This window comes from Podarcis cretensis (assembly GCF_951804945.1).
Source record: "Podarcis cretensis genome assembly, chromosome: 4".
NCBI lineage: Eukaryota > Metazoa > Chordata > Lepidosauria > Squamata > Lacertidae > Podarcis > Podarcis cretensis.
The window spans coordinates 28,795,134-28,817,587 of record NC_137173.1 but is presented as its reverse complement, the minus strand read 5'-3'; the positions used below and the strand labels follow the sequence as shown (position 1 = coordinate 28,817,587).

At 44.5% G+C, this 22,454-nt stretch overlaps 1 long non-coding RNA gene across 1 annotated transcript; it reads right to left on the bottom strand.

Moving 5' to 3' along the window:
* Positions 1 to 11,565: 11,565 nt before the first annotated feature.
* Positions 11,566 to 16,837, bottom strand: LOC307215184. Its single transcript, XR_013838357.1, has 3 exons — positions 15,948 to 16,837; positions 15,765 to 15,913; positions 11,566 to 13,879 (listed from the first exon to the last, which is right to left on the bottom strand). It is a non-coding gene; the product is annotated as an uncharacterized lncRNA (long non-coding RNA).
* Between the last annotated feature and the right edge of the window lie 5,617 nt (positions 16,838 to 22,454).

Here is a 22,454-nt window from a genome sequence, read left to right as displayed (position 1 = left end):
AGGGATCTGTTAATAGCAGAAGGCTCCCGGCTGTTAAGGATTTCTAATAACATTTCCCCCCAGCTTAGTAAAGAGACAAAGGGCAGATGCACATAAACTCAAGACCCAATTAAAGCACATGACTCCCCCCCAAAGAATCCTGGGAACTGTAGTCTGTCAAGGGTGACTGGAATTGCAGCTCTTTGAGAGACAAGTCTTATGTGTTGGATGTCATTTAAATGTATGGAGTGCACACACACTTTCCCTTGGTCTTCCAAGCCCAGATGGGAAAGATGGAGTGCCTGGGATCATCAAAGATGTTGTCCTGATCCTGCATCTGAACATTACTGTATGGCAAGAAGCAGAGCTGGCTCAATACATTTTACTGCCTGAGGTGAAGAACAATATGGCGTCCTCCCCCAAGGCACAGGACTGTTGAATCTTACGACAATAATGGTTAAATGCAGTGACTTTCACTGTAATTGAGGGCAGCAGGCTAGTGTAAGGGATGCTGGGAAGGCCACATGCCACTCCTAGCTCTGTCCACTCCCTGCCTCTCTGCAGCTGCTGCCTGAGTCAGCTGCCTCTGCCTCTTTGTAGGTCTGGTCCTGGGTAGAGGAATTCTCACGTGACTTGACCCATGCCTGTCTATTGCTTAAATCAGTAGCTGGTAGGATGGGTTAAAAAGTAGGACTGGCCCTTGTTTTAGCATGCTTCACCATCTTTATGCTGGCTAACCACAGAGCAGGTTTTTGTTTATCACTACAGTAAGGCTGGACGCAGGTGGCGCTGTGGGTTAAAGCCTCAGCGCCTAGGGCTTGCCGATCGAAAGGTTGGCGGTTCGAATCCCTGCGGCGGGGTGCGCTCCCGCTGCTCGGTCCCAGCGCCTGCCAACCTAGCAGTTCGAAAGCACCTCCGGGTGCAAGTAGATAAATAGGGACCGCTTACCAGCGGGAAGGTAAACGGCGTTTCCGTGTGCGGCTCTGGCTCGCCAGAGCAGCGATGTCACGCTGGCCACGTGACCCGGAAGTGTCTCCGGACAGCGCTGGCCCCTGGCCTCTTAAGTGAGATGGGCGCACAACCCCAGAGTCTGTCAAGACTGGCCCGTACGGGCAGGGGTACCTTTACCTTTACCTTTACCTTTACAGTAAGGCTGGATTACATGAGGACTGGAAGAAATTTAAGGATTATCTACAAAAATATTGTAAATTGTATGAATGTTAAGAAAGATGTAAGATTAGTAATAATATGGCTTCAACAAATTAGTTATAAAGAATACAAATTTAAGTGTAATTGGAAGAAAAGATAAATTTTGGTTAAATAGTATTTTATAATTAAATCTCTAAAAGAGTGATTTTAAATTCCAAAATTTGAGATTTAATCTTGGGAAATTATATTATATGAATGGAATCATCTTAATAATTTGCCAGCAAAATTTATGAGTTTAGAATGCAGGAACAAGAGGTGTGAGGAAGTCCTAGGATGAGAATGAAATGTGGATATTGGAAAATAATATGTTATTATGTATGCTTTTTATTGTTTTAAAATTTTTTAATAAATATTATTAAAAAAAGAGAGCATTTTTAAAAATTTTATTCTGGAACTGCAACTCGAAGCATGGGAGAAAAATAACCATTCACTATCATGCTGAGATTATCACCAGCAGGCATGTTACAAGGTGTCTGAGGTTGCTTTGCAACCAGGGGTGCTTGGTAGAAATAAAAGGGGCTGGAGGAGGTGGGGGTCTGCCTGGTAAAGGTAAAGGTAAAGGGACCCCTGACCATTAGGTCCAGTCGTGGCCGACTCTGGGGTGGCGACGCTCATCTCGCTTTATTGGCCAAGGGAGCCGGCGTACAGCTTCCCGGTCATGTGGCCAGCATGACTAAGTCGCTTCTGGCGAACCAGAGCAGCGCACGGAAATGCCGTTTACCTTCCCGCCAGAGTGGTACCTATTTATCTACTTGCACTTTGACGTGCTTTTGAACTGCTAGGTTGGCAGGAGCAGGGACTGAACAACGGGAGCTCACCCCGTCGTGGGGATTCGAACCGCCAACCTTCTGATCGGCAAGTCCTAGGCTCTGTGGTTTAACCCACAGTGCCACCCGCGTCTGCCTGGTACTGCAGTTTAAAAGAAGCAAGACATGGAAAGTGTGGGAAGTGGTTAAGCACATCATTTCTTTGCTTCAAACTGCACCTTCCCAACACAACTTTAAAAACAAAAGCAGAAGTATTTTTAATTCTGCCTCCCCTCAACTTCAATTTGGTCTCTGAGAAACAGACATTCAATCATCAAGTGACAGCATAAGCCACTTAGTCACTTCTTGATTTGGGTACTACACATACTCTATATTGATGCAATCTGAAATCATCTCCAAGGTTTACTGTTAATTAATATTCTTTTTCCATGATTAACCTTCACCTACTTATAGAGATAAAAGAAATCATGAAGTAGGCTGGTGGAAACAAAATGGTCAAAATTAGAGTTTATTCAAGTTATTAAATCAGACACATTAATGGCGTAAAAAGAGATTGAAATCTTGCCTAACAGTCATTTTGCCTGAATGAAGATTTTAGAGTTTAGCTCACAATTATTATGACAAATGTGTTCATGCAAGGTACATCAAGTCAGCTCATTTAAATGGAAGGTTGTCTGCATATGAATATTTGGTTTATGAGATTATGGTCTTTACTGTAAACGTGAAAGGTCTAGCATATAATTGAAATTATGCAAAACATCATTTTAGACATTTTCTTTCATTAGGCCTTCCAGATTTCTCCTTTCGTGGGGTGAAAAGATCTTGTGCTGCTCTTCCATTAATTGATAGAAATTGTCTGCTATTCAGGAACATTATGGGCTGTATTCAGCATGGTTGCTTGCTGAAAGGAAGAGCCCCTTCCCATGAATGCACCTCTGCTTTTGTGAAATGAAACTCCTTCCATTTGTGGGGTGAAGAAGCTAGATGCCGTACACACTGAAAATAACATGTCCCATTAGTTCCCACACCCTGACTAGCATTTCATGAAGAATAGTCAACAAATCCTCTTGATACTGGATCAAGAATTAAAAAAAGGAATCCTAAAAATCCAGATATGACAAATCCACACCTGGATTTTTAGGATTCCTTTCGTTGTTTTCTGCCATTACCCCAACAATGCAAATCCACCAAACACTTCTCCCTAGGCCGAAATAGGTTCAAGGAGTCAAGTTTTCTAAATGTGGCCCCCATCCCACCTTAAATCAGAACAGCCAAGCACCCCTCCTCACAGGCCAGCACTTTCCCAAAGGAGTACTGAATGCTGGCATCCATCTTCCCTCCTCCCCACCCCCAAATTGCCCTTCAATAACATGCCCCATTCTCAAACTCCTACTGGATCAAGACTTTGAGCCATCTAGGCTAGCATCCTGTTCCCCCGGTGGCCAACCAGATGTCCCTGGGAAGCCCGCAAGCAGGGCTTGAGCACAACAGGACTCTCCTCGCCTGCAATTTCCAGCAACTGGTATTCAGAAGCATACTACCTCTTGGCTGTGGAAGAAGAGTATAGCCGTCGTGGAGAGGATCATCAGTGATTGCACGTGGAGGTCAGAACTACAGTTGCCTCCTGACAACATTCTGACTCAAATGAACAAAGAATTGCTTAGTTATCCTGCTTAGTGGCATTGCAGTCCAGAGGCTGGTCAAAGCCTCTAGGCCAGGCTTCTTAACGTTGTTGCTGGAGACAGAAACACCAGACATCAGGATAAGTCTAAGTAGAAAAAGAAGCAAATAGGACAAACTAGGTTCCTTCACATCCAATAGCCCTGCTCACACCTTCAGAATTTGCTCGCTACATATGTGGCTCATGGACAGAAAGAAGATGATGTTTCTACTGTTCCTGCTCCTCCACCATTTGAATGGAAGATGGGAATGGTGCCTACATCCAAAGAATAGTCTACGTATATGGTCTGTATGTACAATTGGGAACCCATATCATCTTTAGGTGCTTACAGTGTTTACACTGTTATGCTCCTAGAACTTAGTACACATCTTCCATGGAATCTAAAGAGGTCTTGAGGGGCCACCAAAAACCAAAACCTTTGAGGGACCAAAAATGGCTTGTGAGCCATGGGTCGGCTACCCCTGATATTACTGGCTGTGGTTATTTCCCTGATCCTTTTCATAATGAACCCTAACGCAGAATTTGCCTTTTCACAGCTGCTTTACACCAACTCCATCTTCTTGCTTTTAGGTCACATCTGGGCCAAGTGATGGCGTGCAACTTTGTGTACATGCTCAGAGGTGCTGAGTGCTATCCAGGCTATCAGAATTGCTCAGAGTAGCCTGAATGTACCCCAGCCAAATACAGAATATACACATTTGTCCCAGCCAAATTCAGAACCAAATACAGTTATTGATATATATGCGCTAACAGATTGAAAACTGCTACTGGATTCTTGCCACTTGTCATTTGGGGTCAGCACCTGAGATTAGTCACTCTCAAATCTCCAAGGAATAAATTAAATTTGCCCTGCTTCGCTGTCAACACTGGATTAATGACTTGTCAGCTATATGGAATATCCCTTCTGTGAATGCAGCGCGCAGTGTAGCTTCATCAAAAAGGATGAGAAACATCATCTTTCTTAACAGTATGATAAGGCACACTTGGAAACTGTTACTAAAGGCGCTGTCAAGGGAGAGAAAAATACTGAAGACGTTAGGTTGATGGGCTTTTCTCTTTCCTGTATTGCACTTCATTGACATTAATTATGAAATATGCCTCAAAGGCTGATAAATCTGTAATTGTCACATTCGGTCTAAGCCAGATGTTGTTTGGTGCAGAGCAGGCTTTCACCTGTGAAAACTGTTATGTACTGAAGTTCTCACCCTGGGCCAGCAGGGGGATACTGTAGATAGTTTTCACTCAGGTCCACGTCAGTTATTTTAGGCGGGAAACCCTGGGTTGTTGTTGCTACAATGTTGACAGCTGGCTGCCTATAAAAGCAGGCCGGCTGAGCTGTTTGCTGTTCAGTTCTGTCCAGCTTACAAATAAAGAGCTGCTCTGGAGAAATCGCTGTGTCGTCTGCTATGTTCGCCCACAACTTAACAAAAACAGTTTGCTGATTAAAGACCTGAAAGTGGACATCACACAGCTTGTACCCAGCAACTTCATCCAGACCAACAAGGCGTTGGTTGCGAGCCTTGCCTAAAACTAACCAAAATATGGTGCAGAGAGGAAAGACAACAGCTTGGAGGGGAAACTACAAAGGAGGCTAGAATGAAAGACTTTAAGAGCCCCATATTTATTCTGGCAAAGGGATTTAAAGAATATGTAAAGGTAGGAAGTGAACTGATGGCCTAGAGGCAGCTTATTGTGGCTCTCCATTGAACTCTGCTCATAACCTTGCAGTATTACCTTCCATTTGCAGTCAGTGCGAAAGGAGCAGGCCAGGCCACCTGTGTGTGACAGGAAAACCACCTTCTCTCCAGGCACGGAGCCAATACCTGGGGGGGTTCTAGCTCCCAAATGCAGAACAGAAGTGACATCACCAAATACGGAAGAGAACATAAAAAGGCCAGGTCTGGTTATTACTTTAACTGACGGTTGTTGTTGGGGTTTTTTTTTACAACCATGTTGCCTTTTTCATTGCAGCACAAAATGGGGAGAAGAGCAAATACAGTGGTACCTTGGGTTACATACGCTTCAGGTTACAGACTCCGCTAACCCAGAAATAGTGCTTCAGGTTAAGAACTTTGCTTCAGGATAAGAACAGAAATCGTGCTCCAGCGACACGGCAGCAGCAGGAGGCCCTATTAGCTAAAGTAGTGCTTCAGGTTAAGAACAGTTTCAGGTTAAGAACGGACCTCCGGAACGAATTAAGTACTTAACTCGAGGTACCACTGTACATGGAAAATTTTGTCTTATGTGAGTAAAGACTTTCATTGTGCAAAGGCAAAGCCAAGTCTCATGCTGGCTCCAGATTTGGGGGAACCACCGAGCAAAATGTCTGCACCGGGAGACATTTATGGGCCTACTCTCCACCTCACCACTGCCCAGCTACTTGCCCTCTTTCTATCTGATCCCAAACTGCACTGCCACCCAGGGGAGAGTGCAAGCGGACAATTGGAGAAGGGTTGAGTGGTTGAGTAACTGCTTTGAATGCAGAAGATCCCGGGTTCAATTCCTGGCATCTCCAGGTAAGACTGGGAAACCAGGCTGGAGAGCTGCTGCCAGTCAGTGCTGACAGCACTGAGATAGATGGACTGCTGGTTTGACTTGGTATAAGGCAGCTTCATAGGTCTCTAGAATTCCAGCTGAACCAGTCACTTCTCTCGTCTTCTTACTGCTTGGAGGGGGAAGCAGCAGAACCAGGAGACTCCAGGGATCAGCAATGGACCCCCTGAAATATTTAAAGGTGCTCCTTCCAATCAGCAGATTTTCCAGCATCCACTCCTAATTAATTATAGGCCGCTACGGTCTAGTTTCAAGGCCTGTGCAATTTCAAGGGCATAACCTATCGATCATATCCACAATCAATTCTGGCGGCCTGCTTTTTCCATCCACAGCTTCTTGGATGATGTCAGCACCACAAAAACAGTACCAAAAACATGTCCACAGCTCCCATTTTTATTTGTCTGTGGGGGAAAGGGTCCTCTCCCCCCTCTCTCCACTGTATTAGTTTCTTATCTGGTTCGAGTAGATGTAAAAAGTGCTGCATGAAAAGAAATTTCTGAGCCATTTGTCCAAAACCTGACAGAAACACATTAATGATGCATTCAGTGTGAAAACTGTCTCCAGGTGCTTCAAGTGATAAAAGGAGTCGTGCAATGGCCTGACAGTATGAAGAATCGGGTCACAATTATATTTTTAGAAGTGATTTTTTGTTCCTTTCAAGCATGCTTGCTTCCCATCCCTTTCCCCCTTCTTTTCTGTCTTCTTTCTCAGAATAACTTGGCCAGTGCTTGCAGATGGCTGTTTCTAGCCTCAGGGATTTTCACACATACTTCTGTTGACAGAGTTCCTGTATAGCAAGCAATCTGAAATGCCTTTTGTTAAGGATCTGTTCATACCCCCTTTCTGTTCTGCCTCAACATTTGGAAGATCTTTCAGCTGCTGAATCCTACTATTGCACTCATGGAAAAAATTGAATTTGGGGTTGTCTTGCAGAACAGAGCAGGTAAAATTATCCATAACAGATGCATTATTTCTAGTCCCTTGGTTTGTGGGGGTTTTCTCTACGTGTTTATTTCTCTTCGGGGCAATAAAACATTTTTAAGAAATCAAAAGTAACTATCAAATGATGAGTGGGGACTAGCAAGCTCTATTTGTTAAAAGTTAATTTGCAGTTTCTTCTGCCAGGTTTAACTTTCGTTTCAAGCATGCAGGTTAAGTAAAAATTAACAATCCTTGATGTGTACTTACTTTTAAGGGCAAAATGACAACTGAAGTGTACCAGGTAATCAATACACATTGATTCGGTTGTCAGAACAATTATCTTTACAGAAACCATAAAGCAATAATTAACAAAAAATATGCTTTCCTTTAAAAAAACACCACCAGATGAATAATAAGAAAATGAGTGGTAAGTTAAAAATACTTTGGGTTTTATTTGACTTAGTCATAGTCACTGTAGATCAATTTAAGTCCAACTCATTTCACTAGCTCTATTCCTCAATTTATGCCATTCTCAATGCATGGTATTAGGTGCTCTTATAAATGTCTGTGTATTTTTGTGCAGTCACATAATCATCCAGTTGCAGAAATCTGTGATTTTGTATGATCTACTTGCTATGTCAAAAATATTTCCTAACTTAAATATGGCTACACAAGAAGAATTATTTTAATAAAATGAAGACAAGTCTGTACCCAAAATCATTTCCCCATATTATCTTTTTATAGACAATGATAACTGCATTGTGCTTTTTGGGTTTAACAAGTTTTTTGTGATCGTTTTTCAAGGAAGCTTTAAGCTTATCTTAGTTAAGAAAACATGAGATTGCATGCTTTGTGGGTTGTGAAACAGCCATCCTAGGTCAGGTTCCTGAGGAATGTATGAGGGCATTTAAAGACACTAAATTGGCCATATATTGTGCTTTCTGTTGCAAACACCGTTTACAGCATTGTGGTCAGTCCCAGTCCAACAAACTATGGTTTGGTGCAGCAGGGACAAGCAATGAACTTAAGAACTCCCTCCTCCAGCAAACCCTTCCCTTCTCATGTGCCTGACTGCAGAAACCTCCTGGCTTATTCAGCCACAGTTTCCCCAGTATGCTCAGTCTAGGAAACTATGGTTTAATCACTTCCTACAAACCCGGATTGCAATAAACCGGGATAATACTGTGGCTTCTAATACTGTTTTGTAAGAAGCATATGACATATGACATATTCTTGGTTCTGACATCAGAGGGAAATTGTGGTTTAACAAATCATGACATCTCTGCAGCTGCACATGAAAAAAGAGGAGGGGAAACTTGTAAACGTTTCATCTTCAGCCAACCATTATCTAGCGCCATCTTTATTCAGCCACCCATCCGTCTACGGCTACATACTCACCGTGCATTTAAAGCACCTGACTTCCCCAAAGAATCATGGGAACTGTGGTTTATCCTTTATAGACCTACAATTCACATCACCCTTAACAAATTACAGATCCCAGGATTCTTTGGAGAGTCATGTGCTTTAAATGTGTATGGTGTATATACAGCCTAACACTTCATAGGGCACTGCCCCAAAGAGCCCAAGATTCTCAGGAAGATAAATTTTGTGTTCTAAACAACATTCTGTTCTTCTGAAGAATCACAGCATACATGTATCTTTGTTTATCATTTCTTTTCTCTCTTTTTTGGTGGGGGACGAATGACAAGGTCAAAGTCTACCAAGAAGCCTGAAGGTCTGAATCTTAAGATTGAGCTTACATGCAGTAACATTTCTAATGTAGTATTTTGAATTTCAGGAACAAAGAAGTCTTTGATAATGTCCGCGCAGCGCTTCTCCAGGTAACTAAAAGAATGTAGCTCCCAATAAATAAATGAAAGACTTCACTGCATAAGGAATGTTTCACAAGATGTCTAGCAATGAAATGGAGTTTGGCCTTCTCTGATGGATTAAACTTGATGGAAGTGCAGCCATTCGATCAGGAGGAGGTGATGTCTTACTCTAGGCCTGCTAAAACTGACAAGCCACTTGAGACTTCAGAGGAGATAAAAGAAGAAATAGAAGGGGAGATCCATTGTCGTTTTCTGGAAACGGCTCCAAGACCTTCATTTATGTCTCACTTGACATACAGTGAAACATCCTTGGAACTTACCAAAGTTATTGGCCAGCTGTATGTTGATGGAGAGCCTGAGGAAAACCAGCTGGATGGAGAATTATTATATTCCTCAAATTACAAAGCCACAGACGATCCAGCCCAGCCCCATTTCCAGTTTCTTCCTAGACCAAACTCTGACAAGAAACTGGGCAGAGCTCCTGAAACCATTCAGTTAAAACACAGGTTAAATGCTTGCACATGTTCACATTTAAGATCTTCACGGCACAGGATTAACTCCAAAATTCAGATTGGCGAGGTGACAAACATAGAAGCTTCTTTGTCAGAAGATCAGGAGGAGGAGGAGGAGGACGACGAAGATGCTTTCACAGAGCTACCAATGCACGGGACAGCTTTGGAGAGCCTGCACAAAACGTGCATTTCTCGGACAAAACAAAACAGAGATGGTCACATCAGTAATAAAGGTGTCTTCACAGTCACTGCTGGCAACAATCCCAAAGAGAAGGAACTGAAAGAGCGCAAAATGCATTGGCGGGTAAGACAACATGATTTCATGCTATAAGGCAGAGATGGTGATGATGGGGAAACACAGTCTGAATTCCTCCTACTGATTCCTGTAATGTGTAACAGGAGAGTACCATCAAAGCCCCAACTGATATTAATTCTAGGGGAAGAAAGGATTAAAATGTTGTCTGTGATGCACCTTGTGCCCGAGTTGGGAGGGTGTGCTAATGTTTTTGGCCCTCTGGTCCTTGCTCAGTTCAAGTACGGACCCTGTTGAAAAGTAGTTGCCAACCAGGAATAAGGAAAAATCTTAGCATAAGAAGCAGTGAACCCTTCAGTGTTTAGCTCCTGTCTATAATTTTATATTTTATGACCTAGGAAGAGAAAGCAGTATTTTAGATGGGAGTGCTTTTCAAAGTGCCTTAGCTCAAGCACTCTCTTGAATTTGACATTTTCTGACAACTGGGAGTTAGGTTACATTACCTACACATGACATTTATTTCACTGTACACAATTTGAGGGTGTGTGTTTTGCTAACAACAAAACCCCAGTACACATATGCAGGGGCAAATATCTAAACTAAGCTGCTTTTTCAAACTTGAAAAAAGTACAGTCAGTTACTTTTCAGTCTAGGTATGCAGTTAAGTACTAAAGAATGACAGAAGGTGAGATCATGGAGGCAATTATATTGCACAATCTGTAGCCTTAGGGTGGAGTTAATAATAATAATAATCTGTCCCAATGGAGAGTTTAAAAATTACAAAAAAGAGGGGGGGGGCGTATGAATTAAATTTAAATTGTTCCAACTGAATTTTTTCACATCTTGAAATTATAAAATTAAGCACATAAGTCTGAGCTAATGTTTTCGAATGCTGCCCAGATGGATGTTTAAATATCTAACTTCATGCTGCTCTGACACCATATAAAAGTTATACACATGAATCACATTCTCAAAGAACCAGTCAACAAGTTATGCAGTGGCAAAAATGTGATTTCCATTGTTTACACATACAGCCAGTAGCTATGCTAAACACTCTTCTGTTACACGAAGTTCCGGACAGATCTAGTCTGCTCCTCCCTTCACCCAGTGGCTAATGACACCAGATCACCACAGTGAGTGATTTTGGAACTTATTTTCAGTAGGTTCATAGGACATGCTCAAAGGAATTTCTTATATAAGTGGAATATACTTGTTACATATATAAACAAATGAACAAAAGCACCCTGTAGGTTAGGTGAAGGGGTCCCCTCACTGGTGGAGGAAGAGGAGTGCGGGGGGAGCGCACCACCCTTGGCAGCGTGATCCCGGTGGGGTGCCATTGCGGCTGCCCCCCTGTGTGGGTGCCATGCCTCCGCAGGTGGCGCGCCATGCCCCCGGGACGCGTGCCAGCCTGCCCCCGCCTGCTTTCCGCCCCCCCAATGCAGGAGCATGAAGCTCCGTCACTGGGTCCCCTTGCTGAAACTAAATCAGTCACCTTTTTCTTTTTTAGACTCTGAAGTGTCTCCTAAATATGATTAGCATAGAGCACTATTATTTGCCTATGAAGCAAAATATCACATAGAAACATTAGACTAGCCAGGTTGATCAGGTGAATGGCCTATCTAGTCCACCCACCTTGTTCTCATAGCGACCACCAAGATGTCTGTGGGAAGCCTGCAAGATGGATCACAGAACTGGAAGGGACCCTGAGGATCAACTAGTCCAACCCTGCTGTAATGCAGCTGTCCCATACAGGGATCAAACCTGCAACCTTGGCATTATCAGCACCACACTCTAACCAGCTGAGCTATCCAGGCTGACTAAGACATGTTTGCAAGGACACTCTGCTCACCTGCAGTTTCCAGCAACTGTTATTCAGAGGCACATTGACTCTGACAGCGAAAACAGAATATAGCCACCATTGCAGTTAGTAGCCACTAATAGCCCAGTCCTCTGCAGATTTGTCTAATCCTCTTTTACAGCATTCTTTTTAATGCTAAAGATGATTCTGCAAGTAGAAGACTAGTAGATCACAGAAGGAGATGAAGGGGAGTTAACATATAGAGGTAACTGCACTGTACATGAAGTTGCCTATTAGAGTTTATCATGCAATGGGCAAGTTAGTTTCTACGATGTTATCAAACTTGGTATTTTCTATATTACATGAGCTACAATATAATGCAATTAAAAGTAGTGTTTAGGATAAATGAGCTTAATTTTCCTATATCAGTAATTCTACCACACTGCCGAAATAGTTAAAATCTCTGTTAACCAGTTACAAAAACAAGTTTCTTCCCCACCCCCAGTCCCTGTATTTTGAGTGGGGTGGTGGGGGCTTAAAAGCTCTGCAACTCCTTCGGAAGATTTTTCGGAAGCCTTGTTCAAAAGAACATGCTAAGTGATGACCTTGATGCTTATCGCCAGCATACCAAACATAAACGAGTATGCTGCAAACAGGATATCCCTTGTACAAGATGAACAAATAAGGAGAGTTTATCAACAGGAGATATTGCTTCACTTTTCGTTCTTGGTCCACGTGAACTGCAAGTCAGTAGTGTCGTGCTCCTTCTGGTATCCAATAACTATTCTGTCCCCATCCCCCCCAAAAATTAAATGTTCAGACAGGCTTTATTTTTACTCCCTAAAAGGGTTTACATTAAGAGCATACACCAGCTGTCCAACAGTGTTTTGATGCTGAGCCTGCTATAGAAATACATTTTTGCCTGCCAGTGGAAGGACAGCAAACAGGGAGCCAGCCTAATTTCTCTAGGGAGTTCCAAAATCTGGGAGCAGCCACTGAGAAGACCCTCTCTCCATGTCCCTACCAAGCGTGTCTTTGAGGGTGGCAGGACTGAGAGAAGTCCCCCCCGCCCCAAACATCTCAGAACTTGGGCAGGTTCATATGAGGGAACGTGGTATTTCTGATAGCTTGGACCTAAGCCACGTAGGGCTTTATAGGTCATAACCAGCACTTTGAATTTTGCCTGGAAACAGACTGGTAGCCAGTGGAGCTGCCGTAATAAGGAAGCTGTATGCTCCCTATAACCAACCCCAGTCAACAATGTGGCTGCAGCTTTTAGTGCCAGTCGACATTTTTCATAACATTTCAAAGGCAACCCCGCATAGAGTGAGTTGCAGTAACCCAAGCTAGTATTCAACTAAGTTTTACTCGGAACAGACCCAGTGAAATTAATAAGCATGCCTAGTTAGGTCTATTAATTTTAATCGGGTTACTGAAAGTAAAACTTAGTTGACTATCATCCATTACTCCATCAGCAGAAGCAATATGTCTCTAAATGCTAGTCACTGTGGAACAACTGTGGCAGAGGGCTATTGCTTGTGGGTTTCCCATACACATCTGGTCACCCTTTAGGGCAGTGATGACCAAACTTGGCCCTCCAGCTGTTTTGAGACAACAGTTCCCATAATCCCTGACCACTAGTCCTGTTATCTAGGGATAATGAGAGTTGTAGTCCCAAAACAGCTGGAGGGCCAAGTTTGGCCAACACTGCTTTAGGGGAACAGAATTAAGGACTGAATCCATCAGGACTCTTCTTGTGATGTCTTCTAGATATAGAATTTTGGACTAGGTTCACATAGCAGCTGGGCTATGTTATTGCTTAGAGACGCTACATTTACTGCCTTGTTTCTGTAAATATGCCAGTATTTATTACGGACGTTATTCATCTAACTGCTTTACAGGAAAAAGGGCTTAAGCTAAAAAGAGTTACAGTGAATCAATATTAAATTGGAATCATTTAACAACCACCTGAAGAGACATGCTCAGAAAATTATATAAGATAGAAAGGCAAGGTTACATAGACAGTTGTAATGCTTTATTCTGTGCTTCCTGGTTGGCAGACAAATCCAAATCCTGATTAAGCAACAGTAGGTTGCATTCAGGGGCTAAGCCACCACTGCATTCACCAGCTGGGGTAGAACATGGTAGGCAGGCAACAGCCTGCAGTTATACCAGCCTAGAGCTGATTTAGCAATTGGGTCTGATGTCATCAGGTGACAAGGGTGGGACTAGTTCAGTTTTGGACAGTCCATCAACTGCACTTCTGTTGGCCCACACAGGCAAAATATGGATCCCATCCTAGTGATGTGGCATTAGCAGAACTTTACAGGCAGAGGCTGGCAGTACTGTTCTGGGCTGCGTGCAGGAAGACCTCCACCTAGGGATGATGGAGAAATTTGAATCAGTTTGCATTTAAAGGTGGATCTACCAAATCCACGCGTTCTGAAACAATATGAGAACCAAAACACAGCTTATCTGAATTTCGCAGTGCAGTTCTCCAGCTGAGTAAAGCATATACTGCGATAAAGTGTGCAGGAAAATACAAATAGAACAAAAGTGCATAAATTAAGGGAGGCTGCACACAGACATGTGTATATTAGAATAAATTCACCCTAAAATGATGATGGTTTTTCATGAGGACTTAAAAAATTCTGTGCTTCAAGTGTCCCTGACAACCCCTTTTCCTTCAAGCTAAATATTTTTAGTGCCAAGCCATTAACAAAATAGTTACTACAAAATTGTCTGTTTCATAGAATTGGGCACTTTGGCAGGCATCACATGAAGTGTTTGTTAGATTTACTCTAAATTGGTTCTGATGGTTTTTTAATCAAATGCTGCAAACAAACCACCTTGTATGTAGGTGAACTGCATTGTACCTGTCATAGATTCATGTAGCACGAAACCCAAGCATGGATCAATCAGGATTCAGCTATTACTCCTAAGTCAACTATTTGTTTAGTGCTTTTGCAAAGAAAGGGATAGAGAAAACTGAAATCACAACAGACATTTTGCTCTTAGTGTTCCTTGTGCCAAACTTATTGTTGTTGTAACTTTAGGTGATTTCATTTAGCCCCTACTACATGTTCCCCCCCAAAAGGGACGCGGGTGGCACTGTGATCTAAACCACAGAGCCTAGGGTTTGCCGATCAGAAGGTCGGCGGTTCGGATCCCTGCAACGGGGTGAGCTCCCGTTGTTCGTCCCAGCTCCTGCCCACCTAGCAGTTTGAAAGCATATCAAGTGCAAGTAGATACAGTAAATAGGTACCACTCTGGCTAGAAGGTAAACGGTGTTTCCATGCGCTGCTCTGGTTTTGCCAGAAGCGGCTTAGTCATGCTGGCCATGTGACCTGGAAGCTGCAGACAAACGCCGGTTCCCTTGGCCTACAGAGCAAGATGAGCGCCGCAACCCCAGAGTCGTCTGCAACTGGACCTAACGGTCAGGGGGTACCTTTAACTTTACCTTTTACATGTTCCCCCCACCCCAGCCAGTCAGAGTTCAACAACAGAAACAAGGATATAAACTTGTTCCCCAACAACCAAGCTGAAGGAAAATGCAACTTCTCCAGTCTATTCATGTTGCCCTTATAGATGAGCATTGGAGATGAAATCAGTCCCCTGCATTGACTCTTCCCTGCACCAAGATACATCTAATATCTATTTAATAGTGTAGTAGAGCCAGCACAGACTCTGTCACTGCCACCTACTGGATAATTAACTCCTGACTTCAGTAAATCCTAGAGATTCTCAAGAAATCTACTACTGACTGTACTGTACTCAAAAAGCTCACAGGAACCACTGTGTAACACTTCTCTATTCTATCTTGCCAAGTATGACAAGGTTTGTGATGCAGAATTAGCAAAAGGACCTCTCTTAAGCCAGCCCCAGTGCACATTATTGACCTTCTTACGCTCCACAGCATAAGTAGCACCAAATTGTGTGTTATTTAATTATGAGAGCAACTGATCTGCAGAACACAGAGATCAATTTCCTAAATAAAGCCATTTCATTCACCTTTCCAACCTGCCTAACAATGCTAGACCTTCCAATATTGGAATGAAATTTGGGGACATTGCTGTTGCATATACCACTCTTTCCTATGTCAGGTCCCAGCAATATCTTTCTTGGTGGGACAATCCCAAATTTATACACCTAATGATAAATCACCCAGTAAAACTGGGTGGTAGATTTCAGAGCAGACAAAACTAAGCACTTCTTCACATGACACATAATTAATTTTCTGAATTAGCTACCATTACCTAGGTTGGCTGTAAAAGCAATGATGTTCATGGATAATAGGCATATATAAATGGCTAAAAGCCTTGATAGGCAGATCTCCGTGTCCTGTGTCACTGAATACCTGTTGCTGAAAAGCAGGAAAAAACCTGTTGCCTGACTTTATGACATGCTTGCAAGTTTCTGAGGAGCATCTTGTAGGTCACTTTAGAAACCAGGATGCTGGGGCTAGATGGGTTTTTGTTCAGATCCTACTGGGCTCTTAGCAATTCCAAAGCTGTTATTTTCCTCCTCAGCAAGCTATTCCTCAAGCCCCCAAAGCACTCTTTTTAAAATTTATTTTGTAAAATTTAATACACTGTTTGATTGGAAAACAACCCAAAAAACCTCAAAAGCGTTTTACAAGCTAAAACAATAAAATCCGAGAAAACTAAAACAGATTAAAATGACCTCAACTTCCTAAACATCTGGGTGGGCTTGTCTGAACAAAAATGGTTTTAGCGGGCACCCAAAAGTGTCGTGAAGGTGCCCACTTGGCATCAATAGGCAAGGAGTTCCAAAGCGCAGTTGCTGCCACACTGAATTCTTTCAAATGATTCTGCTTCTTCCTTCTCCTGACCTTGCTAGCCACGTCCTTGCCTCTTAAGTATTTTACTGCTAGCATTTATTTATTTAATTTATATGTCGCTCTTCACCCGTCGATCACAGGACAGATTTACAGTACCACAGGATTTAATCGGGGCTCGCTGCCAAGTTAAAATTTTTAAGATCCCTCTCTCTTTACTTTTCCAAACCAAACGGGTGTATACATTTCGCGCTCCCTCCTAGCCCATCACACCAGCTCAGGACCTTCAACACCTCATTTTACTTTCATAGAATCGTAGAGAAGGGGAGGAACCCGTAGTGTCATCTAGTCCGACCCCCTGCAATAAATCTTGCCATCAGCCGTCCCAAGGTGGGCTTGAACCACCATCCTTCTGATCAACAGCCAGGCGCACTGAGCCACTGCGCCGCAGAGTCGCGGACCCAACGCTTCTATTTAGCAACCCCCGCTTAAGAGAGGTCCATCGAACCCCGCAGACAACCACCTCTTCCCGTGGCCAGAGAGCCTCGGCCCCGCCTCCCTCACGTGACCGCGAGGCGCCGGCGTGCGCGCGCTCTCCCCAATACGTAAGGCTGTTTCTGGGCCGCCGCCGCCGCCTTCCCACAGGAGGGCGCGTGCGCGGGAGAGACGGGCGGAACGGGCGCGTGGAAGATAGGGAGACGGAGGGAGGGCTGGTCGCCAGGTGGCGCCGCTGCCCCGTCCAGCCCAAAGCGCGGGAGCGGGTTGCGTCTTCGGGCTACGTCAGCGAAATGTTCGCGGCCGCGCGCGCACAGACGCGCTTGGAGGGGGACGCGGTTAGTGTCGGGTGAGCGCGAGGGCGGTGCGGGGGGCGGGGAGAGATGCGCGCGCAGGCAACTGGGCGCTGGCTGAGAGCGGGGTGGGGAGAGAAACCGTCGCTCCTGAGGGGAAGAAGCGGAGCGCGCGCATGTTGTGTGTGCGCGCGCGCGGGCGCCCCTTTCGTTCATTTCTACGTGGCGGGAGCTGCGGGAAAAGGGAAGGAAGCTGAGGTGGGCGAGCCTGGCTTGGTTCCCGGCTCCCTGTCAAAAGCTGGTGGCACAAGGTGTCTGTGTGAACTACACGCGAGTCGCCAATATGGCGAGATGGGCTGGGATTGTTTCGGCGACCCGGCGCCGGAGATAGCAGGGTTTTTCGGGGCGAACTGCTCCACGGCTGCTTTGTTTGTGTGCGCTTGGTTTCCCCCTGGTCTCAAGGGGATGTTGTTCCCAGACTGTCGTACATAGATGGCAGCTTCTTTCCTCTTCTTTTAAAGGTATTGATGGTCCTTTTCCCCGACCAGTTTTCGAAGACTGCCATCTCGTCGTCCCTCTCCCAAACTTGAGGGAGGGAGAGGCATTCAATGTGAAACTGCAAAACCTAAAAGCCCTTTAAGACAGCTGTAAGGAGAGTCAGTTTTCATAAAATAAATACCCAGCGATTTGGACACTGGGAGTAGGTAAAAAAAAAACAACCCACAACCCAGCCACATCGAAAAACTATAGTTCCTAGTGCTGGTATTTGTACCCCATCCAAATACAGAGTGGCTAGAGAAGGAGGGAATTTGGTTGCTGTTAAGTTGTGGGTTGACATAGCAGACGACACAGCGATTTCTCCCAGTAGCTCTTTATTTTGTAAGCTGGAATAGAACTGACTGACAAACAGCTCAGCCGGCCTGCTTTTATAGGCAGCCAGCTGTCAACATTGTAGCAACAACAGCCCAGCGTTTCCCGCCTAAAATAACTGATGTGGACCTGAGTGAAAACTATCTACAGACCTGAGTGAAAACTATCTACAGTATCCCCCTGCTGGCCCAGGGTGAAACTTCACTACATAACACCCCTCCCCACTGAGATAAGGCGTTAGTTACAATCGTAATGGTTTCCTTATATACAGCACTACGCGTAATGGTTCAATTAGGCACAAAAGCATATCGGTTACATTTCCCATACTTAGACCAACAGTGTTACATGTCCAACAACATAGTCCTTTAAATAAGTTGGGCGCTTGGAAACTCTGCCAGACCGCCGGGGACTGGTAGCCAAGTCCAGAGGGCCACACAGTTCTTGCTGATGCTGTAGTGCGACCCTAGGTGGCGTTGGAACCAACTCCCCTGGATCCGCTGCTGTGGATGGAGCCTCCGCAAGAGGAGTGGTCTGAGTCTGTGGTAAGTCTGGCAGACCCTCTGAAGCGGCTTGGTCCGGCTCCAGCTTCATCGCTCCTTCTGATTGAGGATCTTCCGGCAGCGCCTGTATCGGCTGCCACTGTGGCCTCCGCGTCTGCCCAGGATCGCACCATCAGCCGGGTGCTCAACTGGGTGTGGAGGGGGTGGCCACAAGGGCCTTTTGCATCGGAGTTCCAGCCCTTTGCAACCAGACAACATGAACTCTCAGCTCATCGCGGCTGTCTGCTGTGGGGAGACCGCGTCGTGATTCCCCAGGGACTCCGTCAGCGCGTCCTGGAGGCTCTGCACGTTGGCCACCCGGGAATTGTCAAAATGAAGGCGTTGGCTCGGTGTTACATCTGGTGGCCTAATATGGACGATGCCATCACTGCCTGGGTGTCCGCCTGTCAAGCGTGCCAAGAGTCGAGGCCTGCACCACCGGCAGCTAAGGGACACACCTGGGAGACGCCAAAGACACCCTGGTCGAGGGTGCACATCGATCTGGCTGGCCCCTTTCACGGCCGGACCTTTATGGTAGTGGTGGACGCCTATTCCAAATGGCTGGAGGTCGCCCTGATGCCCTCCACCACTACCGAAGCCGTCATCCGGGTGCTGAGAGGCCTGTTTGCAACGCATGGGTGTCCTGATGTCCTTGTCTCTGACAACGGACCGCAGTTCACGTCAGGCACGTTTGAGCGGTATCTTTTGGGACTGGGCATCCGCCATGCCCTAATGGCACCCTTTCATCCATCCAGCAACGGGCAAGCGGAAAGAATGGTGCGCTCGGCAAAAGAGGCACTGGCGCGCCTGGACCGGGGAGACTGGCATGAGCGGGTCGCCGAATACTTGTTCGTGCAACACATCACCCCTCATGCGGCCACAGGGCGGAGTCCTGCTGAACTGTTTATGGGCCGCCGCCTCAGGTCACCGCTCGACCGGCTACACCCGGACTTTGCCGTGGCTGAACCCCCAGGCTGTGCCAACGCGCCACGGGCATTTGTCCCAGGAAACCAGGTCTTTGCCTGGAACTATGTGGGGGACATTCCTTGGGTGCCAGCCACAGTAGTGGGAGTCACTGGACCTCGCTCGTACCAGGTGGCACTCGTAGACGGACGCTTGTGGCGACGGCACATAGACCAGCTTAGGCGCAGGGTTGGGGACTTGGACACTACCGTGGTGCCCCCAACTGCGTTTGCGGCTCAAGAGGAGACACATACAGATGGCGAGGCCCCACCTACACCTCCCTCGCAAACTGCCAGCGTGGAGCCGAACCAAGCCGCTTCAGAGGGTCTGCCAGACTTACCACAGACTCAGACCACTCCACTTGCGGAGGCTCCACCCACAGCAGAACCAGGGGTGCATTGAATCAGCAGGTAGGGTGGCTGTGATATAATCCAACATGTGCAGCAGATAGTGTGCATTGCATGCTTTGTGATAAATCAGCCTAAGGGTAAAGTATGTACAGAGTGCTTCCCCCCCCCCCCATATGCATTTGAACAACTGGACTACTTCTGCTAAGTACATTTCTTTATGACTCAGGCTCTGTCCCTCTTACAGACAGCTGAATATAGTCAGTCCTCTGTCACTACATCCCCATGTCCCTCTTAAATTTCAGGATGTTGCGTGCTTTGTAAGGCACCAAGCCTCTATTAGGATTTTGAAACATGGTTTATTAAATCACAAATCACTACTTTTGCCAAAACGCCTTCCTCATGGTTTGCTGTTGGGTGGGCTACTGTACTTTCAGACCGTCCCAAGGTTGGTCCTTTATATAAGAACTAGGTATACTAGCCTATTAAAGCTGGAAAAGAAGTATAAAATAAAAATAATGGGAGATACCCCAAACAAAAATTGTGTTTTTATACACTACACGTTTTCTGAAGCGGGGTGGGTTTGGATGAAACAAGACAGAATTTATTAGCTCTCAATTGGATTTGAGTAAGCAGTGTTAATGGCACAATTTTTTTAAAAAAAATTAAGTCCCCTTGAAGCTTCTATTTAGCAAATTGGGGAAACACAATTGCCATACACACTTTCCACCCTGTCCCATAGTTTTTAAAATAAAAGGCGAAAAACCTTTCATTGTCTCACCTAACTGTACCTTTAATAAACTGAACAACTAGTTCCAAAGTATTGTAACATCCTCGATTAGCAAATTCAGACAATGAAAAAAATGGAGTCAAAACAACAGCTGAGGAACGAAGAGGTGGTTTCAGCATATTCTGGAATATTCTGAGGTTTGCAGAAGAGCAAAAATAAGAAACCCACCACCCCACCCCCCAAAGAAAACAACAACTCAATGTGCTGTTGAGTAATATGCTCAACAGTCATGGAACAGTTGCACATCAACTGAAAAAAAATTGTGCATAGGTGGGGAATGGAATTGCCTTCTTCAAGTCTTATACCTCGTGGCAGTGGTGTGGCCCTCTAGATGTTGTTTAACTTCCAGTTCTCATCACCAGTATGGTGAAGGATGATGGTTGTAACCTGGGAACATCCCAATTCCTGGAGAAGGCATAGGGGGCAAGCAGGAACTCTGAAAAGCAGCTCTTGTGCTTGGAGATGAAAAACACTGCCATGTTTTGCTGCAGGTCCGAACAGGGCTATTGAGGAACCAGTGGAAAATAGGATGCTCTGGTGAATCTTAAGGGATGCAGAAGTAAGAATTACAAAATGTCTAAATCCTAAAAAGTGTAACCTGCCCCCCATCCCAGCTGTGATGATGTCTGAGCATATTCGGTGGCCTCCAGAATTTGGAATTTGAGCACCAGCTGAAATATGGAAAAGAAGTGGGAGCCTCCTTGAGCTCTTTCCATTATAATGTGGAAAGCCTGGCCAAAAGTAGATTTCTTTATTAAGACTGCAATATGATTTGTTCATATATGTACCAATTTTGAGTGTTATCTTTAAAGTATAGGGACTATAACCTGAATAAGACATTTTCCTGGATAAACATTTGTGTGCCTTGACTTTATTTGTCTGTCACCCACATTCTGTGTCCTTTCTGATTTCATGACCAGACTAAATACTTGTTTTTGCTTTTCACTGAACCAAAAGCCCTTGCTTCTCTTCCAGTTTATTTCTGAATTGGGATGAAAAATTACTAAACTTTATTTTAAAAACTTAAGTGGCATCCAAGTATTCTTCCTAGATAGCCATGCATCCCAGTGGTTTTGGTCCAAGGAAAACAAGTCTTGTAAAGTCTAGGAATGCTGCCTTAAATGGTTTATGACATGTGACATGCAGTGTCTTCCTTCATCTACTTTATTCTTCCTAGTCCTGTCTAAATCAATTGCAGTCAAATACAGTTTTGCTTCAACTGGATGGGTTTTCTGGTGTTTAGTATTCATATGAAGCTTGGAGGCTATCCATCTTTTGATTTGATTGATTCTCTGATATCCACTATATGACTAATCAAGCAATATGGAAATTTGTCTACATAGTTGAAGCAGCGCCTTTCATTTCAAATATATGTTGAAATTCCTACTATATTTATATCCAAAGAAAATTGTTCTGTCTCCTTCCAAAACAGAATGCAAAGCTAATATTTGTGTACTGAACAACAACCAAATGTTTTAAAACCTTGTAATTCATGTTTGGGCGAGCATGATGCACAAGTGCCCATATGCAAAAGAAGAAGCAGAATAGTCAAATATGGGGCCAAGTAGAGAGTTAAGCAAAAGTTAAACAAAAAAGACCTTGTGTAAAAAAAAATGCTTTTCATATGCCTGATCCCAGTTCCTAATGAGGTAGAAGTCCCTTCACTCTAATACTCTACAAATAGCTCGCAGTTTTGTTGTTTAGTGATTTGGTAAAGCTGTGGCAAAGTAAAAAAGGATTCCCCTTCACTCACACACAGAAGATTATGCTAGCCATTGCAGTTTTTGTGTGTATTTGTAATTTTATACACACAACATATATATATATATATATATATATATATATATATAT